Source organism: Rhinopithecus roxellana, chromosome 7, assembly GCF_007565055.1.
Source record: "Rhinopithecus roxellana isolate Shanxi Qingling chromosome 7, ASM756505v1, whole genome shotgun sequence".
NCBI lineage: Eukaryota > Metazoa > Chordata > Mammalia > Primates > Cercopithecidae > Rhinopithecus > Rhinopithecus roxellana.
Window position 1 is genome coordinate 52,001,164 of NC_044555.1, and position 27,847 is coordinate 52,029,010.

Below are 27,847 nucleotides of genomic sequence, written 5' to 3' on the forward strand. Positions count from 1 at the left end.
GTCATTTTCAACATCTCCCACATTACCAACCTCATAGCCAATCCTGCTCGTTTTACTTCCTATGTTGCTTTGACTTTCAAGGTTATTTATCTCTAAATAGGAAATGCATTGAAAAATCAAAATAAATATGAAACAAGATTTAGTAAGGAGTCTCACCCAACTGCATCAACTTCAGTAGTCCCCCTAAAACACACACAGATAAACCACCTTTATTTGGGAGGTGGGTATCCTTCTACCGCATCTTTATGGAAAGACAAACAATAGATATTGCTCCCTTTCTTCCACAAAATACAATACTGTACATGCTGTTTTGTACCTTGCATTTTTCACCTAAAAATATATTTTGTCAATCTTTCTGTTCCGCATTAGAAATCTTTAGCTCTGTTTTTACAAATAGTATTCTACTGGGTGGACCTAATAACATTTATTTTACCATCCTCTTATTTACAAGTGCCAGTTATAGGTAATCTGCTATTCTAAGCAGTCTCTAAACATCTTTTCAACCCATCCACTTGTTTCAGTCTCCTTTGTCTCCCCTCTAATGCACGCTACCACCATCCTTTCCTGGACTCAGAAGTATCACTTTCTAAATACTCTGCCCAAATCATCTCTTGCTCTATCTGCATGTAGTGGCTGGACTGGTATTTTCAAAACAGGACTTTGATCATATCCTTGCCTTGATTAACGACCTGCTGCAGCTTTCTTGTGGTTTCAGGGTAGACAAAACTCCTCCTTATGGCCTGTGAAGCCTCATTGAGTCTAGCTCTGCCTCACCCACCTCTCCCTGCTCCCGTGACCCTCTCTGCCCCTCTCCGCCCCTCTCCTTCTCCACTCCACTCCCAGTGGCCACCTTTTAGTTTTTTGCATATGTTGTTCCTTCTGCATAAAACACTCCACTCTACTCCAGTCACCGAGTTCCTTTCTATGTGTCCTTCAGATCTCAGCTTCTTTGTCCACTCCTCAGGAAGCCTTCCCTGAGCTCCCTGCTAGGTCAAAGCCCCAAATTAAAGGATCTCATTAGTACCACATGCTTCTCCTGCATAACCCTAGTCCCAGTTGTAAGTTCACATTCATTTGGGGGACACTTTGATAAATGTCTGGCTCCTATTCCCATGTGGGCTATGAGGTCCATGAGGGCAGAGGCCTTACCTATCTTTGCTTTCCATAAAGGCCCTGCATCTAGAAAATTGTTGACCAAATGAATGAAAGGATGAGGCATATAAGGGCCCCAGCAGAGAACCTGACACATAGTAGGTGCTCAAGAAATGTTGCTTTCCTCTTTCTTGCATTCACTGTCTGTCTTTGCTCTGGAGCCTGTAATGGGTTGCCTTCCATGTGCGCTACTCAACAATGCTGCTCTCTAAACACTCAGCCTGTGGCCTTTGCTTGGGCTTCTCCTTTATTGATATGACTCATTTAATGGCTGATCATTTATTCCTCCTGAAAATCCTCTCTTGGCTTGGCTTGATGCCCTGGGATCCCCTTACTCATGGTGGCTTCCTCTCTACTTTCTCTTCCTCTGCCTACCCCTGAGATGTTGGGATTCCTCAAGTTTTATCCCAAACCCCTTCCCCTCTCATTCTATATACTCTCTTTTGAGCCATCTCATTTATGCTCATAGCGTCCATCACCACATATGTGCAAACTTTGAGTCTCCCGCTCAGGTTTTTGTAATATGCCTCAAGCCCCCATATTAAATGCCAGCCTCTGCCTCTAGAATGTAAGTGGAGCAAGAGAGCAGAGACTGTGTCTGTGTTTGCTTATTACAGTGTCCCCAGCCCCTGAAGCAGTGCTTGGCACATAGTAGTCACCCAATAAATACATATTGTCAAATACATAAATGGCAGGGCCCATGTTAGCATGGACAGAGCTGCCTTCCCCAGAGGCAGCCTTTTAGTTGGCAAGGCAGTGGGGCAGAGAAAGAGGCTAGGGGCTAAATGTCATGTCCTGGCTTTTCTCATGCTGGGTCTTAGCAGATATCTCACACCCACAATCAGGGTGAAAGATGAAATTCCAAGCAGGATTTGCACCCCGGAGCCAGCAGTCTCTGAATCAGCAAACTGTCCTATGGGATTGTTTCACCCCATTTGCAAACCATAAGGCAGCCTTTGAGAGAGAAGGCAGCTCAACAGAACATGTGCTAGCATCATGTCCAGCCAAGTAGCCTTTAAGGGGAGCAAATAGCTGGCCACCGTGTGCGGCAATGTTGTCAGAGGGGAGGAGGGCACTAGGCTGAGGCTGCACCTGCCAGGATATGGAGATGAGGTTGAATCCTCCTGCCCCACTGGAGAGGGGAGCCAGACCACCCTGCTTGCAAACCCAGGGCCTTTCCAACAAAGGTCAAGGGTGGAGGAAAGCCAGGTTGAGTGGGCAGAGGAATTCTGCTTATAGCCCTGACACACTGCCTGTGGCACAGCCTCCTACAACAGACTGGTCTGAACTGAGGTTAGGTCCTGCCCGGTCTGCCATGAGAACTGACACAAAAGTACAGACTGTTCTAAGTCAGAGCTGAGGAGGCCCTTTGAACCCCAGTTCTACCCACCTCATGATTCTGATGGAAAAGCTGAGATTTAGGATCAGGCAGAGACTGTCCTGTAGTTGGTAACTAGCAAGCCAGGGTGTCTGGCTTAGCCTGCTTGGCCCTACAGACTTGATAGTTTCTTCCTGCTTACATTTTAGAGGGAAGAGACAGACCACAATTTTAAAAAGAATATGCAAATAAAATATGTAGCATGAAAGATGGTGGCAAGGGTTATGGAAAAGAAGAAAGTAGTGGAGGGGGAATGAGGGTGCTAGGGTTTGTGATTTTAGATGGCGTTGTCAGGGGAGGCCTTCCTTAACAAGGGAGCACTGGAGCAAAGCCTGAGGAAGGTGAGTGGGTGCACTTACTCTCTCTACAGTGTACTGTGAGGACACCTGAGACAGAGCTCGAACCTCCAGACTGCCCCCAACAGGGCCATGGTCAGAGGGCCTCCTGGGAGGTTTGCCTATGGATTTTGGCCTGGCCACAGGGACAGGAATAAGCATATCTTCTGAAACTGAGACTGGACACAGAACGAAAGGCCTATGACACCCTGGGTCAGGTAATATTAATAACGACAGTAGTAATAATAATAATAGCACCATTTTATCTGCATTGAGCACATACCATATGCCAGGCACTGTTTCTAGCATGTTACTTGTGTTATCTTATTCCATTCACACAATGACCCTATGAAAATAGTGCTGTTCTAATGCCCATTTCATAGATGAGAAAACAAAGTCTCAGTGTGGTTACAGAACTTGCCCAAGGTCACAAAGCTAATGAGCAGCAGAGTCGTGCTTTGATCCTAGGTCTTTGGACTCCAGAGCCCGTTTTATAGACAGAAGCAGGTTTTAGGCATCTGGGCTGGAACGGTTGTCTGGAGGCAGAGGGTAGATGAGATGATCTCTTGGGTTCTCTGCTGTGGTCATAAGGGCCAGGCAGTCCAGAGGCAGTTGAAAGGGATGTCTAATATGGCAGCCAACCTAGGGATAGGATTGTGTCTGAGGCCTCTATGGAAGCGGTAGACTTCATCTTCTCTGGAATGTGAGCTCCATGAACACTAAGCCTTGTCTGTCTGGTCTGGTGCTGTATCACCAGTGCATGACACTTTGTCAGTGATCAATAAATATTGGAGTAAATGAATGAATACAAGAATGAATCAATAATTCACTCTCACTTATTGAAGGTGGGCCCAGCCATAGACACTGCCATCTTTCCAAACAACCAGGGCATCTGAACTTGTGTCTCCCTGAGAATGTGAGGCAAAGAAAGAAGGCATAGCAGAACTGGGAGCAAGGGAGATGCTGCTGGGGTCAGGAGCCAGGACAGAGCCCAGAGCTGAGGACTGGGACAGTGATGGGTGCAGAGAGGCCACCCTTTGTGAACACAGTTCTGAGCGCTTTACGTATGCTTCCTCATATCATCCTTCCCACAGCCTTGGGAGATAGAAATTGCTACCTCATAGAAAGATGAGGAGACTGAGGCATAGAGAGGCTAAATGACTTGCCATGGATCACACAAGCATTATGGGATGGAATTGGGTTTAAACTGGGATTGGCAAGGCAGGCCAATTGCTTCATGTGGTCCCTGACTGGGGTGCAGTCAGAAACTCTCTCCCCTCTGCTATCTACCATCCCGCATTCCAACCTCCCAAGCTCCTTTGCTCTGCGGCTGTCTCCAAACCTCAGCCTGGGAGCTGGACCCTGCCTCTTCAGTCTCCCTAAAGAGGGGAGACTCCAATGCAGCAGCTTTTCCCTCCCTCCCTCCTTTCCTCCCTCCATGTACCCTAGAGGTCTGAGGTCAGGGCAAAGCCAGGACCAGCAGTAAAGAACAGACCTGGAGTAAGACAGATCCGAGTTTAAGTCCTGGTTCTTCCACTTAATACCTCAGAGAGGAAGAACTACCTTGCTGAGCCTCAGTGTCCTCCTCTGTACATATGGGATAATATCACCCATGTCATGGGGTTGTGGGGACTAACTGAAATCACTCAGGGGAAGGAACTGGATTCCAGGTGAGCTGGAGACAGGAGGAGGCAGTCATAATAGTCCACCACATTACAGCTTACACAACACATTTCCATTAATTTCTAGGCTCCCCTTTTTTTCTGTATCACCATTCTATTGGGTAAAGTTATGGTCCCTCTTTTGTAAATGAGAACACTGGGGCTTGGAAGTGACTTGCTAACCAAAGGCATGCAGTTTGGAAGTCGCAAGGCAGACATTCTAAGCTACATGCATGTGACACCCAAGTGGGTGGGGAGCCCCCTTCACCTTCCAAGGTGAGCACTCCTTTACACTCCTATATCAAGTCTGGTGGTGAGAGTACTGGTCTTGTAAAGGGCTGGTTCTCCTGATCCTCTCCTCCAGAGCAAGACTCAGTGGTGCACTGAGAGGATCTCCTCCAGGCCATAGCCCACCTCACTCTGCAGTAGCAGCAATGAGGAAAGGAAAACGGTTGTCCCAGCACAGGATGGGAGAGTCAAGCATGGTCACAATAAGGGCCAGAGAGCGAGCAGGAGGTAAGCAGGAACACCGAAGTAGTGCACCTCAAACCTAGGAAAAACCATGTCTTTGGCCATCTTTAGAGGCGGCTTACCAGAGAAGCTGCAACAAGACCCTTCCCCGTCATCAGGTCATGGCAGTCATCCTCTGTGCATGGCTCTGTCTCACATTGTGAACTTGTTCTTCGTATAGAATGGGTCTCTTTTCTGCTGTAGCCTGTGAGGTTTTTTTCCTTATCTTTGATGGTCTGTGAATTTCCCACAAAGTGTCTAGGTGTAGACTTATTTTTATTTATTTTGCTTAGTCCTTGGCCTGCCCTTTCTCCCTGAAACTCATACCTCTTTTCCTTTCTGAAAAATTCTCAGCTATTATCTCTCAATGATTGCCTCCTCACCATTTTCTGTTTGGAGTTTCTGTTAGACTTAGGCCAAAGCCCCTCTATGCAAACTCTTCATGCCTACTAACTGCTCTTTCAAAGTTTGTTTCTATGCTGGTGTGAATCCCTCAGCACTAGCTTACAATTCTCTAATTCTTTCCGTGATTGTGCCCAGGCTAGAGATATCCCATTCATTGAAGTTTGCTTTCTTTTTATTTCAATAACTGTATTTTTGACTTCCAAAGTTTCTACTTGATTTTCTTTTTTTATCTCTCTTCCTGTTTTTGTGCAATCCTATTTTGTCCTTTTAAGGAATGTCATTCCTTCATTTCTCTCTGTGAGCATCCTAGGCATGCTTATTTTCAAAATCTGTCAGCCTATTCTCTAAAACTCATCTGGAGTAAATTTATGTGCTGATTGTAGATTTTGCTGGCTCTCCCTGAGCATTTGATTTCTTTATGTGTTTTGGAATTTTGGTTTGGAGAGGCAGTGTTGGTGTTGTTTTGTTTGTGTTTGTGTCTTATTGTCTTTCTCTCTCAGTGCTTACCCCTCCCTGTCTGGTGGTTTCATGGTGGCCTCCATTGGCCCCTCCAAATCCCTCAGCCCAGAATCTGATTTTATGACACTCAGGGCTCTTGCCCTATAGGAGATGTTGGGAGCATTCTCCTGCTTCAGTGTAGAACCTTGGGGCTCGGTTCACTTCCTTGTCATGAGGCCGAGTCTCCCTCCTCCCAGCTCCTCATGGCCCAGGCTGCCTTGTAATCAGAACTCCCAGAAGCAGCTGGAAGCTGTCTTTTCCAGCTCATAAAGGGAGAACCCTGCCCCTCCTCCCCCTGGTTTCTGCCTCCCATCCCACAATGGAGCACTTGTAGTACTCACAGGAGCTGAGTCCCGGCCACTCCTGCCCACCCCCCGCCATGGCGCCCGTGTTCTGACCCAGAGGCTGGCAAGTTACAGCTGTGCTGGTTGCTTTGCATTTCTGTATGTCTCCATATCTCATTTTTTCAGCCTGACTCTGTCTTTGGGGTTTTCTCTTTTTACAGTGTATCGATCTTCCATCACTCCGTGCTTGGTACAGAGGGGCTCTGTTGCCATCTTAACTGGAAATGTACTCTAATTATGTACTGTATGTACCATAACCAGAAATGATTTAACCAATCCCCCATTGTTACACTTTTATGTTGTTTGCCATTTGGGGCTAGTATAAATAAGAAGGCAATAAACATCCTTAATGTACTTGTCGAATCCCTGATGCGAAGTTGTGAGATCAAAGGGTAGCCATGTTTCCATTTGATACACATTTCATTTTGTATGTACTACCCCAACCATCACCACCACCACCAATACACCATCACTGGCATCTGGTTGGTTGAACAGAATGAGGGAAACCCTGGAAATAAATGAGACCGTGCTGTTGTAAAGTCTAACTTGGTGTACACAGGTGAGGCATTCTTAGACAACTTCTTCCCTGTTCCCATCCCTTTTGGAGCCCCAGATCCTTCTCATCGGTTATTTCATTTAATCTTCGTGACATCCCTACAGGATAGGGAAATCTCATTTTGCAGAGGAGGAAGCCAAGGCTCAGAGAGCTAAGACGACCTCCTAAGCTTTTACTGATAGGAAGAGGAGTCCACATGAAGTTGAGGAGAAAGGTGGGGTGCTCCCCAGTCCACTGAGCTGCAGAAGGGAGTCTTTCTGGCCTTTACTGATCCATATGTTTAGGAATCTGGCTGCCTCCATGAGACTGTGGTACAGCGATTGTGGGCAACTCCTAATTGTCTGGGTTTGGGCACACTGGGGCAGCCTCCACTGTGTGTGGGACAAGTTCTGGCTTTGCAACTCAGGCTCAGCCCCTCTGTAGTTAAGTAATGATGAGCTCCTCCTTATCCTCTCATTTTTCAGTTGGAGATAGCCAGGTATAGTGAAAGCACACAGGCTCTGGATTCAGTTAAAAACCAGCTCTACCACTTTCCTGCTGCTTGACCTTGGGCAAGCCACTTCACCTCTGTGGGTCTCAGTTTCCACATCTGTAAAGTGGGGTAATAAGGCTTCTCTTGGAGAGGCATTGTTAAGATGAAAGAAAGACCAGTGTGCCTGGTACATAGTAGAGATTCAAATAAAGCCTGTTTCTGACAAGGGTGAAATGTCGCATAGCTAAGCCTGCTCAGCCAATCAGCTGAGGCCACACCCTGTCCTGACTCCACACTCAGTGTTCTTCCCAATGCAACTGTCTGGGCCTCCTTCAGCTATTTGTCTCATTGTCCTATTCCCTTCTGCCAAAAAGAAAGAACCATCCCAAGGAGCTGAAGCCCTGGTCTCTGTGCATGCTCCCACAGCTTCTGCTGGGCTGCCTGACATGAGCATGGGCCCTGAAAGCTCCACATGTGTCCCTGGACCCCATCACAGGTGTGAGCCTAGATGCGTGACTCTGCAAGATGCTACACACTGAGAGGACTGGAAGTTTGAGATTACTGTGAATGGTGGCTGCTGACGGGGCTTCCGGCCTGCCCATTGCCTAGACCTGTAGCCCTCAAGCAAGTCTCCCCTGCTGTCTTGGAGGCACTGCCAGCAGCCTGTTGGAAGATCACAAAAAGCAAAAATTGGCCCTTCCTCCTCTGGCAGAGCCTGCACAGCCTCTGGGAGGCAATTAGGGCTTGGGCCTGCCTTGGGAATTCCCAAGGGTACCCCAAAACACTTCAAAGTCACAAGCCCATCTGCCTGCTTCACCCTGGGGGAGAGGGGCAAGGGGGTCATATTGTAATCACTCCCCAGATGGGAAGCTAAGGAGACCAGTCTCAGGCCCACGGTGGCCTGGGATGGAAGCTCTGGCCATGTGAGGTTCTTCCTTTGCACAGTGCTGTGGCACATAAAGGTGTCTGGTTGTGGGCTCAGTGTGAGGGAATGGGGTGCTGGTGAGCAGAGGTGAGGCAGGGATACTTGGAGTCCCAAATGCCTGCAGCTCTCACAGCTAATGACCTGCGTCTCAAGATAGGCAGAAAGACTCTGTCACAGGGAGATGGCACTGGAACGTCATGAGATTAGAACTGAAGACCCAAACCCTTCCAGTCTGGTCACTGGCACACTCCTAAGGTGCTCTCTGCCCATCACTGGCAGGTTAGTGCTCCTTGAGCTCTGTACCAGGCTCACCTCTCTTCCATCCTTCACATGCCTCTGGTGTGACCTCATCCACCCCTCAGATTGCAGCTACCACCTCTGTCCTAATAAGAGTTCAGATGAAGTGAGTGCTAACTCTGTGCCAGGCACTGATCTAAACATTGTGCTTGTGTCAATTCATTTAATCTTCACAGAAACCTAATGAGGCTGACCTTACACCATCACATAGATGAAGAAGACAATGAGGTCTGGGAGGCTATGGAACTTGCTAGGAAGAGGCTGATGACTCCCAAACTGCTCTCTTTCCAGCTGGTTTCTCTTCTCATCTCCTTTCTTCCTATTGCTCATGGCACACCTAGGCTGGAATGTCCCACAAGCTCCTCAAACCCACCACAGCCAAAACTGCACTGACATTTCTCCTGTACCCACACCCCATCTCAAAATCCTCCTTCTCCCAGAAGCCTCATCCCCCACAGCGACTTTCCCATCTACTACATCCCTGGGTGGTGTATCTTGCATTCCTTTCTCTTCCCCCTGCAACACCTCAAGGGTCTTCAGTCCTATCCATTCACATTTCTTCAATCTCCCTCCTGTTTTTCTCCTTCCTCAGTGATCCTTCCCCTTGGGGTCTTCTCCTTCTCCTTCTTCTTTGGTTTTATTTTCATTAATACATAATAACTTTGCATATTTATGGGGTGTAGTGACGTTTCCATACATGTATACATTGTGCAGTGTTCAAATAAGGGTAACTGACATAACCATCATTGAAGCATTTATCATTTCTCTGTGGTGGAGACATTCAAAATCCTCTCTTCTAGATATTTTGCAAGATACACTACATGATTGTTAACTGCATGGCCTTGCTGTACAGTAGCACACCAGAACTTACTCCTCCTGTCTAATTGTAACATAGTTACAGTTGGAACAACCTCTCCCCATCCTCCCTCCCCAGCCTGTGGGAGCCATTGTTCTACACTCTACTTCTATAAAATCAACTTTTTTAGATTTTTCATCTCATATTTCTACTTTTGTCTTCTCCCCTCACGTTTATCTTCCATAGTGCCATGGGGAGAGCCCATGGCCCATCCCCTGCTCAAAATCCTTCTATGGTTTCCCATAGCCTACAGGATCAAGGCCAAATTCCTGATCCTAACATGCAGGGGCCCCCACAGTGGGAACAACTATCTGCTGAGCTTCACCCTTTACTTTCCCGGCCACTCCCTCTAGCCAATCTGGCCTCCTTGCTGTCCTTCCAAGGTACCTTTCAATGCCTTGAGCATACTCCATCCCATCCCCACACTCCTCCACACCCTTGGAATACTCTCCTTCCCATCCACCTGTCCCGAATGTCGATCCCAAATGCCACCTCCTCGGTGAAGCCTTCCTGTCCTTTCCTGTTGAAAGTACTCTTGGCTGTTTTGAGACTGCAGCACTGCAATATGGAGATCGGACAGACCACGGGATTTGGAGACAAAACTGAGCCATGGGACGTCCGAGAAGGCCCTTTAATCACTCTACTTCAGTGTCCTTCCTTATAAAATGCAGCCATGAATACCTCTCCTCTGGGTTGTTGTGAGGGTGGAATAAGAGGCAGCAGGCAAAGCTTAGCACACAGTGAACAGGCCATGGGACAGCCCATCACCTCTTCCCAGGGGCACTCCATGTCCACAGCCCTCTGTGCCACAGCACACTGCCAGGGACTGTTCTACCACCCCCGACCCCTGAGATTGTTTCTCTCTCTTTGCTTTCTTCCTAGCCCAGCATGCAGTGGTCCTCAGAAATCCCTGAGGGAGGAAAGTCCTGGCAGGAAACCACCTTCCTGGGCAGCCTCAGTTTGGGGCCTGATGGTAGAGATTTGCCCCAGTCTTAACAAGTGAGACCTGCATCATTGTATTGTACAGGTCAAGATGGATTGTTTCTGGTTCCACTGAGCACTGAGGACTCCAGGAGTAACACTGACTGGCTCGGGAGGCCAAGCTCAAGCCCCCATCCTTCGTTGGCTGGAGAGGCTGTCATGACATGGTCATCTCCCCTAAGAAAGGGAACTTGGCCTGAGCAGTACTGGGCTCTGGGAGCAAGGTATGTGAGTTATGGTCACAGAAAACCTGTTCTTAGAGGAGACCTGGACACCTTGTTCCTGGATTTATCAATCAGGTTTCTTAGCTTTTCTCCCCTGGGCCATGGGTCCAAGAACCAATGGAGCATTTCTGGGTTTGAACAATCTGTACTTCCCTCTGTTCTTCCCCCTAGCCTGATCAAAGCTCACTCTTGGACCTTACTCCCCTGTTCCTTTAACAGCAAGTTCAGAAGCATGGTCATGGTGCCTAGAGTGCCCAGACAATCCAGCTGAGCCCAACAGGACAGAGAATAAGCATTCCCTTATATGTGATTGAGTCATCAGTCACAAATCACATTCTCTGATTCAGAGACTCTCAGAGTAGCAGTGCTAGGGCAGTTCCATAGACCTTTCTCCTTGCATTGCAGCTGGGCAGACTGAGGTCCAGTGAGGGTGAGGGACTGATTCAGATCACATAGCAAGACAGCGGTGGAACCCCGACCTCCAGACTCCCAGTCCAAGGCCATTTTTCCCACACCCAGGACTCTATCTGAGAAAGTGATGGTAACTGGTAGGAGAAGCCGGGAGTGGGGGCTGCAGGAGGCAGGAACTTGAGGGGAGGAATGTGGGACTGGAAGGTAGAGGGGAAGCAAAGCCTCCAGCGCTGAGTGGCAGCCCACCCTGGAGACATCAGCCTAGCTATCACACTGCTTCCTTTGCTGAAGATTAGCACAAACATCCCCCAGCTGTGGCCCTCCCTGCTGGCCAGCTGTGCAGGCTTTGGGTGGCGTGCCCCAGATGCAGGAGGCCCCAGGCTGGAGGCTGGACTTTCTCTCTTGTGACGTTGTGTGCTCTCCCGGCATCCAGAGGGCATGGGCCAGCCTCTGGCTCATCTCTGCTGTCAGGCCTGGTGAAGGACAGTCAACACTCCTGACTGATCAAAGGCACTCCCACCCTCTGGCCCCAGGAGTACCGGGGCCGAAGGGGAGTGGGAGAGCTCAGATGCCATCCTGTCATGCTTTGAAGTCCCAATGCATTCTGGGATAGAACTTGCTGTGGAGTGAGACCTCTGGAACACAAACTTAACAAAAATTCCTGACATGTGTTATGACGGAGGCAGGAGAGCCGAGTCCTAACACCTTTGGCCAGACCTTTCACCTCTCTGAGCCTTGCCCTTTCCAACTGGGCCAGGAGGGCACTGGATTCCGCAGAGTAAAGGCCAGGCCAGCTTGCCATCCCATGACTCTGTGACTTTCTCTTTCTTCTCTCAGAGGCCAGGTGGGTAGGGTGGCCCAGAAAAGGCTTATGGGCAGGAATAGAGGTAGTCTGGCACCAAGGACAGGGTGCATGGGATAGCTAGGGGTGGGGGCTATTTATTCATTCATTTATTCATTCATCCATCCATGGAGCACCTACTGCATTCCTTAGCCCAAGGACTTGGAAATCGGGCACCCTACCATGCTGATCCACTACTCAAGGGACCTATTAATAGATTCTGAACTGGCTCCTCCCCTCACCGTGCATTGCCTCTGTTCTAGAGTTAGGATGGGCACGCTGATTTGTGACTTTTAGTCATCAGGGGCCATATCCAGCAAGGGTTTTGGTTGAATCTGAGTCCAGCTAAGTTAAACCAAAAATAGATTTACTGGAAAGCTTTGGGATGGCTCACAGTCTTTTTGGGGAAGGGGGAGAACCAACCTCAGAGAAAGGGCAGGCACCCAACGAGGCAGGGAAGTATGTTACAGAACCAAGGGACAGTCAGGCTCATACACTACTTCCAGTACTGCTTCTCCTCACCTGACCTCTGCCAATGGACCATGACATTGGGAATCATTTCTGAAATGCTTCTTTTCATGAGGAGTATCTGGCTGTCTGTCAGGGGACTTGAGAAGGAGCTCTTTGAGCTTCTGGCCTTCTCCCCTTCCTCCCTGAACTCTCTCCAGCTACTGCAGCCTATGCCCAAGCTGATACTGTTTTCTGACTGACCAAGCTCTTTGGCTTCTCCAAATGCCCCAGCAAGCCCTGAGCTTTCTGAACTCACTATATCTCCAAATAACTTCTTTTCCCCCTCCAGGTATGTCCTTTAGGGCCACAACTAAAGGGGCCAGCACAGACATCTCCCTCACTGGTCTTGATCATTTTGTGGCTGGCCCCAGCCTAATTTAAAGCCCTGTAAACTAGTACATGTCATGACCTCAGGGTACAGGTGAAACCCCCTGCCATCTGCTGAGGGGTGGGGCCAGGGCTCTTGCTGGAGGAATGGTACAGTCCAGACCCATGATTACCCCAGGAGAATCAGCCAGAGGCAAGCCGGTCTGCTCAAAGCCCTGGAGGCTGAGAGGTCTGGTGGCAGCCTGTCAAGGAGCCAACCATGCAGAGGGCTGGCCAGACTGGATGTGGGAACCACACTGGAGACATACTGGTGTGGATCCCTCTCATAGCTATGCTACAAGCCCTCTTATATGATGCAAAGGGGATCTTCTGTTCTCCACAAGGGCAACGTCCTACCAAGGTGGGAGTAAAACTGGCCTTGGGACATTAGAGACATTACGTGACTTGCTGAAGGTTATGTAGATGATAATGAGCAGAGCTGGAACTCCCCGGTCCTCAGTCAGCAACAAAGCACTCTAGCGAAGACCACATTGTACCAACTCCCCCAGATAGCTTTCAGGAGCCCCCAGCTCCCCAGCCAGCCTCCTGCCTCAGGCCTTAACTACTTCATTAGAACCACAGTGTTGAAGCTTGAATAGACCTCAGAGGTCAGTAGCCTAGCCCTCCCCTTACACACACATATGCACGCACACACAAGTACACAAAGTACAGCTGGAAAATTGAGGCTTGGGGAGGGAAAGGAGAATGCCAAAGATCAGCAAGCAAGTTGATGGGTCTAGAAGCCAGATCCCTGGGCTCCTCTGGCAGCCATGGTTCTGTGTACAGGCCCGGCTACATTCCTGTCCTTATCTTACAACTTAGCTGCAGCAGCTATTCCTACCTGTCCTCTTTTCACCCTGTCCTCGAGCTGTGCATTCCAGGCCGAACCTACTGCTGGAGAAGTCCCTGCCCTCCACCTGAGCACCCATGGATCAGCTGGTACCCCCACAGCTACCCCTGGTGGAAGAGCCACCCCACTTCTGGCCTACTTCCTTCTCTTTTAGTAGTATGTGTGAAAAAGAAGCTGTTGGTGCCAAAAAGATTCCAAGAAAATAGGTAGGTCCAGGCCAGGCAGCCCAGGCTGCTAATGCAAAGAGGCAGCTCCTACCCTTCCATCAAAGCCCTGGAATCCAGAACTGCAAAGGCCCCAGGGAGGAAGTAAAAGGAAGCTGAGTTGCTAAGTGGCCTGCCCCCAGCCTTCACGCCCCTGCAGATGCCTGGCTGGCTGGAGAGGAGGGGACTAGCAGAGGAATGATGATAACCATCCCTCCCATCTGGACGGCCCTTTCACACACCACTAATAGGCTTCCCTCCCCTTCCCTTGTCCCAGCCACACAAAACGCTTGGTAATTATCCCCAGCAGCCAGATGGCGGCTCAGAGAAGATAAGAAACCTGCCTGAGGTTGCACAGCTAGTTGGTGGTGGTATTAAGCACAATCTGCAACCCAGGAATCCACATCCCATGCATATTCCCCTTAGCTTTCACCTGGCTTACAAACCCAGGTCTTGGGCTCCTGGATCTCTGCCCCAGGCAGAGGGCAAAGGGGATAGGGCACCCGGGCTGGAAGGGACTGTAATAGAAGAGGCTTTAAGATGGGGGAAGGCGCTGAGGACCGGTATGACAGAAAAAAGCAAGTCTACCCCTGTCCCAAGTTTCCCTCATTGCCGTCTTGACTGAAGAACTTTCTTTAGCTTTTCTTTTAGACCAGATCTGCTGGAAACACATTCTCTTAGTTTTTCTTCATCTGAGAATGTCTTTACTTCTGCTTCCTTCCTGAATGATATTTTCACTGGATATTGAACTCTCTGGGTTGACAGTTCTTTTCTTCTGGAATTTAAAAAATACTGTGGCACTTCCTCTGGTCTCCACGGTTTCAGGCAAGAAATCCACCGTCATTCATACTCAGGTCTCTTCTAACTCCAAGGGTCTGCTCCAAAGGAGGCCAGGCAGGGTAGCAGAAATAACTCTGAAGGACTGGGAGTTGAGCCACAGCTCCACCACTTCCTATCAACATGACATTGCATGAGTCCCTTCACCATTCCAAACCTCAGCTTTTACATTGCTGCTATAAAAGGGTAGGACTGGATTGCTACACTAAAGACCCTGACATTCCTAGGGTCTCTGAGAATTATCCAATTCCCAGGGGTGCCAAGCTCCTGGTGTTGAGGAAAGAGACCCCACAGAGACACCTTCTGTCCCTGCTTTCCTTGGGGGATGTGGCTTGAGTCCTGTACTTTTTGCTCCCTCAACTCATGACTGCCCTGGCCTCTCCTGGCCCATTGAGGCAGGGAGGGTTCTTAGGATATTTCAGGCTTCCCAACCCAGCTCTCAAATACTGAGCAACCGGGAGAACCCCCTCATTCCCTCTCATCAGGGCCATTGCAGAGCGCTCCTTCAGTGGGCGGGGGGGCAATCTCCAGGACCACCCAATGTCTCTTGCCATCCTACCCACCCTACAGTACAGTCTGACTGCTGGGCTCTCCCAGACACTGCCATGCTATTTTCATGCTTCCATTTTGTTCCCTCTGCCTTGGAAATCCTTTCTCCCTTGTCTACTTGGCAAGGTCTTGCAGAAGCAATACTAGCTCTTTACTTCTCTCTGCCTTGGTTTTCTCATCTGTAAATTAGAGATTACAATAATAGTGGTAATACCTACTCCATAAAGTCATTGGGAAGATCAAACAAGCTACTCCCTATGAAATCCTTTGAACAGTGGTTGGCCCATAGTAAATATTCAACAGACACTAGCTTATTATTACAGTTATCATTAACACTATTATAGTGTGATGGTTAAGTGCACAGACCTTAGAATCAGACTTCCTCTGTACAAATCCCCTGTGCCACCTCAACCAACTACTTGACCTCTATGTGCTTCAGTTTTCTCATCTTTAAAAGGTGGTTAATAATAGTCCCGCCTCATAAGGCTGTTATGAGGATCAAATGGGATAACACTTTGCACAGAGCCTGACACATAGTAAGCCCTCAAAAAATGTTAGCTGTGATGATAAGGAAGCTCGTCGACATTTCAGCTTCCTTTCCTCTTGAGAAAGAGAGGCAGCAGGTACTCTTGGGGAACATGTCCACTGGAACATGAGTTAGGGAGAGACACCCACGCACCCATGCAACTCTTAGACGACATCAGGTTCCTGGTTCTGGCTTGTGAGATTCCCCACCTCTGTGACTTCATGTGGCCCATTCTCTATGCCTAAGTTGCCCTGTCCCCAGGCCCAGTTCCAAGGCCTCACCTTTGGGATGCCCCCGCAGTTCCTGCATGTTGACTGAATTCCAGGTTCCTGTAGGACACACCCAACAGGTCATCTGAAGCTCCATCCGATGCTCCCCCAGGTCTGCTTGGGGTGGAGTTAGTTCTGCACTACAGCCCTCAATTCTAGTCCTAGCTCTGCCCCTGACTTTCTGTGTGACTTGGAGTTAGTGTCTTTTCCTTTCTGGGCTTCACTTTTTCATCTGTAACATGAGAATTTTGACCCAAATGGTCTTTAAGGTTTCTCCCAGATGGGTAAATCCTAGTATTACTGGCTACTGTCATCCCAGGGCTAAGCTAGTCCAGTGCCTGATGTTAAACGTTTGATGGGGATTCAGGCTCAACTAAAGTGGACTGATTATAGAACCACAGACAAATGCCTCCACCCATTCCCTCCCATACCTCCTGTATGTCCTGTCACCCAGGCTTTAGCCATCCTTGGCTGCCCAGCTCCCCAACCTCTGCAACTCAGGGCTTGAGGACAGAGCCTAGCTGCTGCCTGAAGGCTGGGCTCCTGGGGCCCCAGCAGGAATGTTCCTGGGCTTATTTTGGTCCCTTAAATTAGAAGGCTGGAGGTTCTAATTTACCACTCCCTGCCCGGAGCGGGAGCCTGGGCTGGGGTGGCATCCCTCAGCTGCCAAGCATGAACCCCACTCTCGACCACAACCCAACCTCAGAGCTGTCTGTGGCTGTCCCTGCATAGCAACACCACAGACAACAAAGGCCCCTTAACCCTCCTCTTCTAGCGGTGACTGTAGTAGTGGCTGCTGCTGCCTGGGACTCAGCAGGATGAGGCACAGAACGGGGAATGGGCTGGCTAAGTGAAAACACTAGGAAGGTACAGGCAGTTCCTGTGCCCACACTGGAGACTTATCCTTTGGGCGTCTTGGCAGGGCCACGAGGGCTTCCCCCACAGAGCTAGGCCACATGGAGAAATCTGGCCAATGGAAACTAAGGCCTGGGACCTAGAGGGCCACTGGGCTTTGAGGGAAGAGCCAGCTGTTTTCCATCTTCACTGAGGACTGAGGGAATAGAAACAGGCAGGAAAAACAGTGAGAAGAACTGCTGGTTTCAAAAGGCAAGCCTTCTATCCTAGGCATACTGTGGATAGATGACTGGACCTCCAGTCATCCCCCTTCAATCCACCCTCCAGGCTGCCATCAGAGGTACCTTGCCAGCAAAGACTTGATCGGATTATTTCTTTAATTAAAACATTTCAATGGTTCCCTATCGCCTACAGGGGAAAATCCAGCCTTCCATTCAAGGAGCTAAGGCCCTTCACAATGTGGCCCCAGCCTACCTTTCTGCACCACTCCCAAGGCCTTTCCTACCCCACACACCCTACAATACAGCCACTCTGGTGGCTGGCTTTCCCCCAGACCTCCCATGCTCTTTCACGCCTCCATTTTATTCCTTCTGCCTGGGAAGTCCTTTCTCCCTTGGCTCCTTAGCAAACTCTCTTTTATGGTTGAAGCCTCAGCTCAAATATTCCCTATTCTTGTACAAAGGTAACAGTTTCCTCTCTTGTGCTTCCAGTGTTTCTGTCAGACTTTTATTCATTCAAGCAGCATGTACTGAATATCTACTATACAACAAGCATTGTTCTAGGAACCAGGGATACTGGCAAAAATGACAAGCCATAGACCCTGCCCTCATGAAACTTCATGTGGAGGAGACATACAGCAGATCAGTATGCTGACAAATACATAAGATGATTTCAAATAGTGTTGTGTACGGGGTGTACTGGAAAATGCTGAGTGATCTGCTTGGAGGAGGGCATCTGCAGTACCTGCTGACTTCTGTGGTGCCAACATTCCCATCACGGCTGATCTCAAGCTGGCAGTATGAAGTCGTTGAATACTGAGTTGGGAAGAGCCAGTGAAAGCCAGCTCCAGCACACTGGTACATACTAAAAAGAAAAGAAAACCAGTTAATAGAATAGAGAGCAACTGAGGCACAGAGGTGGGGAGTGTTGCTAAATTCGATTAGGTGCAGGGGGGACCAGGGAAGGCCTCTTTGAAGAGGTGATATTTAGGGGATGGCCTGAATGACAAGAAGCCAGTTATGCAAAGATCTGGGGAAAGCTCTTGGCACTTTTGGTTTTTAAAAATACTTTTTCTATTGAGGCATAATTTTCATACATTAAAGTACACTAATCTTAAGCATACAGCTCCATGAATGCTTACATATGTATCAGCCTCTGTAACCACCACCTAGGTCGAGATACAGACCATTTTCAGCACTCCAGAAGGCTCTTGCGTGCCTCTTCCCAATCAGTAATCCCTGCCCCAAGGGAAACTACTATTTTGACTTCTCTCCCTATAGGTTGGTTCCACATGTTTTTGAAGTTCATATTCATGGAATATAAATATAGCATGCCATAGTATGTTCTTTCTTTCTGCTGTATTTCCCTCACTCAACATCACATCTGGGAGAGTCACCCATGTTGTTACACGTTACATGTGGCCATGTTCTTTTTCACTGCTGTATGGTATTCCATTATATGACTCTATCCTGGTACCTTCCATGTTAGTGATGTTTCCCTGTCTGTCTCCTCCTGAGGGCTTTGTAACACAGCACGAGCAGCTATGAGCTCTGACGTGGGCCCGGCCACCGCTGATCTCAGGGATGTGGAGTCCTCTTCTCTGAACAGGATGTTCCCTTCTGTCTTTGTATCTGTGAAACAGATAGTGGCAAGCCCTCCTACATATGTAGCAAAGAGTTAGCAAGACGATCCACAGCAGGCACTTAGTGGAGGCCCTGGTCTGGAGGGTCTGCTCAAGGGCACCCCAGGTGCCTTCTCCACCCTTGGCCTGTGCATTTGGTGAGCAGCAGGTATAGTTCATGCATGCATGTGGGGGAAACACAGCACACGTTTGATTGTGTGTTGTGCTGTGAAATGACTGCCAAGATTGCTTTGGGGATGATTGGGGGGAGGGACAGTTTTGAGGGACCAGAGGCACTTCCATTGCTGAGAGGGCCTGGAATGTGAGCTGCCACAGAAAGGTCTTCGGTACCCTCCCCACCAGGCTGGACCAGGATGTATAGAGGGAAAGAAAGAGGCAAGGGACTCATGACCCCTGCCACAGTGCTCTCACAGGAAGGAGTGCAGAGCACTCCACTTGGGGAGGGAGGCAGGGCAGGGACCATTTTCTTCAATTTACAGTTGCATGAACCTAGGTTTGGAGAAGTAAGGTCAAGTTCACATAGCCTAGAAAGTGTTGGAGGAGAGATTCAAACCTAGGTGTGTTTAACTCAAAGTCAGTGGGTTGAGGGCATCTTGTGAGACCTTGAGGGTTCTGACCCAGCCTCAAGGAGACAGAGTAGCTGAGCGAGCAGGCTGGGCTCTGGCCTGGAGGAAGGCCTTGGACCTGGTGCTGCCAACTGCAGAATGGGCTATCTGTGGAGCCCCTACCAACACGTTCCACATAATGGGGCTCACCTAGGCATCACATCCTCTTTTTTCTCCCTTTACTCCTGAGAGGAGACAGTGAGCAGTGGAAGAGGAGTGCCTAAAAAGAAACATGTCTCCTCAGCATTCCAACTACAGCTTCCTGCCTGCCCACTCCCCTGCGCCTCTCCCTCACTTCCCCACCAGCCCCTGCCCGTGAGCAGCCTTGTCCTTGGTGCTGCCACCTCTGGCTCTCCCCACACCTCCAATTTGTTTCCAGAGGCCTTGAAGGCCAATCTTTCTTCATGACAGAGCCTCGTCCTTCATTCACTCATTATCTCTGTCTTTCCCTGACTCCTGGGAGCCCCAGGCCAGGAACGGAGAGTGATGGGGTGGGGACATAAGAATATGTGGCTCCCAGTCCTGACTCTACCACAGATTCCCTGCATGCCATTGGGTCAGTCCCTTCTCTTTTCTGGCCTCTTTCCCTATCTGTGCAATGGACCAATCTCCAAGGGCCTTGTCAGCCTTGGGTTTCTCACCAGGCAGCAGAGACTCATTGCCCTAATGGAGAGAAGCAGAATGAACTCCAGCTCGAGGTCAAGAGCAGACCTGGAGGCAGAGAGGAGGCCAACTGGACTGTGTTCAAAATGGAGGGCTGATTCAGGCATAAGGGCATAAAGAAGCTGGTATCTGCTCATCCTGGGCCCCTTTTCCTGTGACTACTCCCTCAACATGCATCCAACAAGTCACTATGGAGCAGCAGCTCTGGACCAGGCAATGAGTTAGGTGCCTAGGGTATAGCAGTGAGCAAAGTGGACATAGTGCAACTGCTAAAAATTGCAACAAACCCTTGGTTCCTTACTTTGGCCTTACAATTCCAGCCACAGCTTCTACTTCTTTTCCCTACAGACTAGGAGAAATTTGGGGCCTGATCATTCAAGGCCACACAAAGAATTAAAACTGAAAACTGGGCTCAAATTCTCATCTCCTAACCACCACCACCTCCCCATACCTTGTCAACATTTTTCTCCCTAGAATCCTAGACTCACTGTCTGATCCAGAAGGCACTTTAATCATGCCTAAGAGCCTGGAGATTTATAAAGGAAGCTGTAACTGGGAACAATCCGGCCTGCTGGGAAGCTGCTTCTACCAGGTACCCGTGAGCAAGACACGTGGCTTCACTCCTCCGCGCCCCCACAGTATTTTGTTTCCCCATGTAGGCACAGCAGTGGTGCAGGTTACCCCCTTTCATCATTTACTCGCATGCTTGTCTCTGGCACTGAGCAGAGCCTGTGTCTCCTCCATCTCCGTATCTCCCAGGCCTGGGCCAGGCAGACATGGGGAAGCAATTCAGTGGGTGCTTGTGGCATGGAATTGACCATGTTGCTCCTGAAACGCAGTTTCTTTTCCTTCTTTCCTCCCTTCCTTCCTTCTTTTCTTTTCTCTCTTTCTCTTTCTTTTTTTGTCTTTCCCTCTCTTTCTCTCCTTCCTTCCTTCCTTCCTTCCTTCCCTCCTTCCTTCCTTCCTTCCTTCCTTCCCTCCTTCCTTCCTTCCTTCCTTCCTTTTTTGAGACAGGGTCTTGCTCTATTACCCGGAGTGGAGTGTAATGGTGCTATCTTGGCTCACTGCATCCTTGACCTCCCGAGCTCAAGTGATCCTCCCACCTCAGCCTCCCAATTATTGGGACAACAGGCACACACCACCACAGCCAGGTAACTTTTTGTATTTTTAGTAGATGGGGTTTTACCATGTTGCCCAGGCTGGTCTTGAACTCCTGGCCTCAAGTGATCTACCTGCCTCAGCCTCCCAAAGTGCTGGGATTACAGGCATGAGCCACTGCACCCAGCCCCTGAAATGTAGTTTCTTCTGTGCCTGCCCTCAGTGAGTGAGCTCTGGAGGAAGGTGCCCTGGATTTGTGCTGTGGTTCTGTCACTAATCCCAACTTTGACAGTAACTTAACCTTTCTGTGCTGTGCCTTGCTTTCCTACTGGTAAAATAACAGCAATTACAGTACTGATTCATGGGGTTACTGTGATGCACCCCAAATAGTGTCTGGTACATAGTAAATGTTCAGTATTTATTACCACTATTACTACTGCTCCCAACCCTACTACTGCACTCACTACTACTACCATTTTAACTTAAGGATGTATGAAGCTAATTCCTGGATAGGCTTCCAGAAGTGGATATTCCTCATATATGATTGCCAGCCTAAAGGCTGTGAACTAGCCTCCTCTTCTCCAATTTTCTCATGCCTAGGACTCACCTGGGGATCTCATTAAAATGCAGTTTCTGATTCAGCAGATCTAGGGTGGGGCTAGAGACCCTGCACTTCTAACAAGTTCCCAGGTAGTGCTGACATTGCTGGTCCAGGGACCACACTTTCTATAGTAGCCCTTGCCAATATTAACTACAAAAGAGAACTACTGTCTATTGAAAACCCAGTAAGTGATAGACCCTGTGAAAGTGCTCCGTATACATTATCTCCTTGAATCCTTGCATCAGCCCTGAAGAGTATGTATTTTCATCCCTATTTTACAGATGAGAAAACTGAGGCTCAGATAAATCAAGTGACTTTCCCAAAGTTACACAGCTTGAAAGTGGCAGAAACAGGGTTTGAACGCAGACCAGGCTGACTCCCAACTCCTATTTTTTTCCATTCTTGCAAAGAGCCTCCCTGTAGCGTGGCATGCCCCACAGGATGTCTGTCCCCCCACAGAGAGAGAACTGCAACACAGCACCTGAAGTGATAGCAAAAATCACTTTCTGGGCACAGCTCTTTAACATATCCAAAGTGCTTGCCTGCCCACCACAGGCCGGTAAACAGGCAGGGCAAGGACCTGGATCCCTGTTGAAGCTGGTGAGGACTGAGAGCTGTTGGGATGGGTGTGAGAGCAGGCAGAGGGTAGAGGCAGACCCTGGCCTGGATTCACCAAGGGATGGCCCATGACCCAGGAGCTATTCTTCATCTCTGTGTGCTCAGGAATCCTCCAAGGTTGCAGACTCAGGGCCACTGAATGTCACTGGCCCAAAGCCCAAGATGCTGAGGTCTCAACCAAAGGACCCATTTTATGCATTGGGGGCAGGACAGCAAGCCAGCAAGAAGCCCCTGTATTCTCACTGGCTTCTTACCATGAGGTAAGCCCACAGCCTCAGCAGAGAGAGCCTGTTGCTTCTGGCAGCTCCGTGGTTCAGGGCTGCTGTGTCCCAGCCAAGCCTAGAGACATCCTCACACCTCTGACTCCATGATTATGTCCATTCCTATTCCTGACTAGGTCCATAACAACCTGTTTTCACACAGTGCATAAGACAATAAACATGTGCTACTCTCTTGGGTCTTTCTGGGTCTCCTAACGGGACCATGGATCTGTTGGGTATCTGAGAGACAGGTTTCTGGGGTCTGAGATTCCCCTAGAATTGTAGGCAAAACCGTAGAGGGATGTGACATTTTCTGAAGTAGCTATTCGTAGCTTTTACCATTCATCTACTGATTTAGCAAATACTGATTGAATGCTTACTCTGTGTAGGGCACTGAGTTGGGCACTAGGAGTGCAGTGATGAGCGAAACAGAGATCCATGCCTCCAAGAAGCTGCCAGTCCAGGGGGCAGTCAGTGAACAAGTAAACAAACCAATAATATCTACACATAAGGACAGATAGTGATGCTGGGTTCTGTCCAGTCCAGTGTCATTCGCTACATAAACAGGCACTGTTACCATTTTTGAAGTGATGCCTGAGTGAGGGCCAGAGTGAGGGAGGGGCAGGGCCTGCCAAAGGTCATACCCCCATAACAGACCTCAGGCTTCCGGGCATGCATGTGGACCATCACATGCATGAAGCGTTTAAGTGGGCATGGAGCTAATCAACAGAGCTGCAGAAGAGAATGACCACCTTGGGCCTGGCATGTTTTTCGGTAACCAAAAAAGCCACCCCCACCTCCATTCCTATACTGAGCTTCTCCGTTTCCAACACAGATTGCTTATGGGGGAACCTCACCCCCTACCCCTCTTACCCCAAAGGCAGCTGTTCTCCCTCTAGCCTGCTGGGTGGGCTCTGCACCTTCCTTGGGCCTCACTCCTGAGAAAGTCCAGCTGGTGGGCCCAGCTGGGGATTTCAAGGACGATGGAGCCCATCTGGAGGGAGCTTGGAGTGAGTCAGAGGGGCCAGTAGAGAGGAAAAGCCCCTTGGGAACAGAAGCATGGGCTGGGGGAACTCTCTCAGAATGATGCAAAGAAGAAAAGGAAAGGACAGAAACCTGGATTGGCATTCATGAGAGCATTCTGAGGCCTGAAAGAACTCTAAGAGGTCACCTTCACTCACCCCACCTTCATCTAGGACGCACTTCCACTATATCTGAATCTGTGTCAACGTGCAGTTTCTAAAGACTCCTGGCTGGCGAGTGAGCCCTCTCCCCGCCCACTGTGCCTTAGCACTCTTCTCTTTCTTCTCTTCTAGCTCCTGTGGCCCAGACACCGGGCAATGTGTGGGGAAAGGTAAAGAGTGGATCCACAGCTGAAGAAGTCCTCTCTCTGTTCTAGAGGACTTCAGTCTCATGCAGGAGACAAAGCCTAAAGAATTTGCTTGGATACAATGTGGTCGGTGCTTTGGGTCTTCTGAGGAGGGAAAATTATGTCTGTGGAGGGTGGGGTGAGGGGACCAGCAGGGAGAGTAAGGAAAGGCCTCCCAGATGAGGCATCAAGAAGTGAGAGGCTCTATGGACAGAAGGCCATCCCAAGCTTCCAGAGAGCTGCCTGCTCTGATCAAATCCTCATTCAGATGTTCAAGTCCCGTCTACCATGTTTCAGCCAAATGCTTGCCCAGCCTCTCCTTTCCTACTTCCCGAAGCAGGGAGCTTATTCCCTCTCAGGACAGAGATCATTTCAGGACAGGCCTAACTCTAAGAAAGTTGCTTCCTTTTTTTTTTTTTTTTTTTTTTTTTTTTTTTTTTGTCTTTCTTTCTTTTTGAGACGGAGTCTTGCTCTGTTGCCCAGGCTGGAGTGCAGTGGCACAATCTCGGCTCACTGCAACCTCCACCTCCTGGGTTCAAGCAATTCTCCTGTCTCAGCCTCCTGAGTAGCTGGGACTACAGACGCCCGCCACCACGCCCAGCTAATTTTTGTATTTTTAGTACAGACGGGGTTTCACCATGTTGGTCAGGCTGGTCTCAAACTCCTGACCTCAGGTGATCCACCTGCCTCGGCCTCTCAAAGTGCTGGGATTACAGGCATAAGCCACAATGCCCGGCCCAAAAGTTGCTTTATTCAACTTAGCTGAACTCTGTCTCTTTGTGGTTTCCATGCATTGGTCACAGTGCTGCCTCTGGGGGCCACCTAAGCTCTGCCTTCTCCCTCTGCCCTCCAGCAGCCTCTTAGAGGTCTGAAGCATAACCATAGCCATAACCCCTGAGTCTTCTCCAAGCAAAACAACTCTACTTCCTTCAACTGTTCCTCCTGAGACCAGGGCCCTCGCTTTCTCCACGGCATGCTTTTGCCTCCCTGGTCATGCTCCAGTGTGACTCTGGTACCCTTAATACGTGGCACACAGAGCTGACACCATATTCCAGGGCAGTCTGTCACCTCCTTGTTCTTGAAACTTCACTTCTATACTGCCTACAGATGCAGCTGAAGGTTCCATGGATGTATTTGGTCAGACCATGCATATGACAGTCACCTCCTCAGCTCTGCTCCTTGCCCTCTCACCTGGTTCCCCCTTGCCAGCCTACATTTGAGGACTGGATTCAAGAGCAAGACCTAACATTTCTCCCTGTCATATTTCCTTTGTAAGCTTCAGCCCCTCCTTCTAGTCTGTCAGGAATGGGAATGCTTTTGAAAACAGACTCTGAAAGCCAATGAGATGTGCTCCTCCTGCCCACAGTTGGACCCAGGCTCCAAATTTGATCAGTGAATAGCCATGTCCGCACATGTGCCATGAGGCACTTGTCTGCAAATTCATCCGGAGACCTTGACAGATGCCTGGAGGCCAGAAATCAGCCTCCTCTATGCTGCCATGTGGCCCCAGGAGCCTGAAGAAAACACCAAGTACATCTAGAAGTTGATGGTTGACCAATGGGAGAAGGGGCAAGATGCCAATCACTCAGTCAGCCAACCTTTCCTGAAGATTGTTGGAGGCTCCAAGTGACATAGGGGATCATGCGAAGAACATTCAGAGACATCATCTACTGTCTCTGCCTTCTGGAAGTTTCTAGTCTCACAAAAAGGAAGACCAGGGAGACCCTTAAGACAATGTAGTAGGCTGAATAATATCCCCCAAAGATATCAGGTCCTAATCCCTGGAACCTGTAAAAGTTACCTGATTAGGAAAAATGATCTTGGCAGATATGATCAAGTTAAGGGTTTCTAAATGCAATCACATAAGAGGGAGGCAGAGGAGACTTGACATAGACAGAAAAAGAAAAGACCACGTGACCATAAAGGCAGCGATTGGAGTGAAGTGGCTACAAGTCAAGGAATGCCGGCAGCCACAGAAGCTGGAAAAGACAAGGACCAGGTTCTCCCCTACAGCCTCTGGAAGGAGCATGGCCCCATCAACACCTTGATTTTGGCCCAGTGATACTGGCTTTAGACATCTAGCCTCCAGATCTGTGAGAGAATACATTTTTGTTGTCTTCAGCCACTAAGTTTGTGGTCATTGTTACAGAAGCCACAGGAAACTGAGATAGGTAATGAGGGAGCTCCACAGGCAGGTGAGGGGCCTAGACCACAACCAAGGTGGGCCAGGCAACTGATGGCCATAAATCTCAGGCAAGGCTTCCTGGAAGAGGCAGGCCTGGAGCTGGGACCTCAAGAGTGGTGGAGGAGGGGGCTTGGCAGAGGGAAGAGACAGGGCTCCCTGAGTTGTGACAATTGAGCAGATCAGGCCTGGTATGGCCAGAGATCACTGAGACTGCAGAAGTGAAGGGGGGTGGTGTGTATGTGAAAAGGCCGCATCCTGCCAAGTTGCCACTTTATGTTCCTCCCAGGAGAAAGTTAGCAAAACCCTGCATCGCCAGCAGGGTGGCCCTTGGTTATGCTGCAAAAAGCCAAGATGTGAGGTCAGACAGACCTGGTTCTAGCACCACCACATACTGGTGCCTGCTGCCTCCCTGAGCCTCAGTCTCCCCATCAGCAAAATGGGGATGATAGTATTGGTGTAATTTCCAAGGATATTTTCTCATTTTCCAGCTTTCCCTTGTCGCATTTCTTCTTTAAGCTAGACGTTCATAGACAAGAGGAGGGCTGCTGCTTTTAAATGAAGGGATGCCGGGGGGCATGGAAATGCCAAGACCCCCCTCCTCGGGATGAGGCGGGGGTTGGGCAAAATAGTAGCCGGCTCTGATTCTGTGCACACTGAAGGTCAGTGCCCTCCCTGCTTGCCTCCAAGAGCCACCCTGCCAGGGCAGGTGCCCCTTCCTCCGCAGAGGACCTGGCTCCTCCCTCCTGACGTCTGCCAGCCCAGCCCCCAGGCAGCCTCAGGAAGGCACGGAGGAGAGTCGAGCTTGGCTATTTATAACATGGATGCGATAAACACTTCCAAGAGATATTTCCCGATAGACCAAATTCAACGGAGATTACATAAGCAATTAGATCTTTTGAGCTCTCTGCTATCTCTTTGCACGGAGGCTGCCAAAAGCATGTGCGAGCAAGTCTTTCTTTATACTCATACATTTATACTTTATAAGAATGTAATTGAAATGTTTCAGGTGAGCAAACCCACCCTCCCTCCCTGCTCCACGACTCACCGTCTCCCTCCAGCTGCCATAGGCTGGGTAGGGAACTTCGGGGCCTCTTCTTCTCAGCCAGCTGAATGTTCCTGGCCAAACTTCTGCCCCTCTCTGTACAAATACAGGGCTAGACAAGCTGGCGTCTTGAAGGATGTTGGGAGATTTGAGGACTCCCCATGCCAGGGGCTGCGGGAAGAAGAGCACTAGGCAGGGAGCCCCAAGCCTGAACTGAAGCCTTACTGCCACACTGACTTGCTGAGTGGCCTCAGGCAGGTCCCTTGCTCATTCTGTACCTTGGTTTTCCTTCTGTACAATGGGGAGAACAACACCTAGACCATAGTGCTGTCATGAGAATTCTGTGAGAATGTACATTTAAAGCTCCCAGCCTGGCCTATGGTAGGTTCTCAAGACATTCTGAATCCTAGGGTCCCTTTCCTCTCTCTGGTCCACCATGGGCAGAGAGGATGGTCAGTAAGGGTTTGGCTCCTAGTTCATCTGGCCTACCCTCCCTGGACCCACCTTCCTCCTATGCCACTCACTTCTCCCCAAGTGCAGACGCTGCTTTCTCATTTATCAGGCTATGGTGAGCCTGAACAGTGGGAGTTGTCTCTTGCTAAGAGTGAGAGCTGTCTACTTTCAACAAGGGTCGCGCCTCCACTTCTTCCTGGCCCAAGTGCCCAGACTCAAGCTGATCCTCGGGTGCTGGCCCTTCCCACCACAGCAGGATCTTTTGTTTGTCAAAATGTGCA

The 27,847-nt window shown here is 49.4% G+C and overlaps 1 long non-coding RNA gene across 1 annotated transcript in view; it reads left to right on the forward strand.

Moving 5' to 3' along the window:
* The window catches only part of LOC115898604, a 30,435-nt gene extending 4,425 nt beyond the window's left edge, over positions 1-26,010 (forward strand). Inside the window, exons 2-5 of the long non-coding RNA XR_004058282.1 lie at positions 17,522-17,675; positions 20,415-20,532; positions 20,955-21,091; positions 24,346-26,010. This is a non-coding gene — a long non-coding RNA (uncharacterized LOC115898604). The remainder of the gene's footprint in view (positions 1-17,521; positions 17,676-20,414; positions 20,533-20,954; positions 21,092-24,345) is intronic.
* Positions 26,011-27,847: the final 1,837 nt, after the last annotated feature.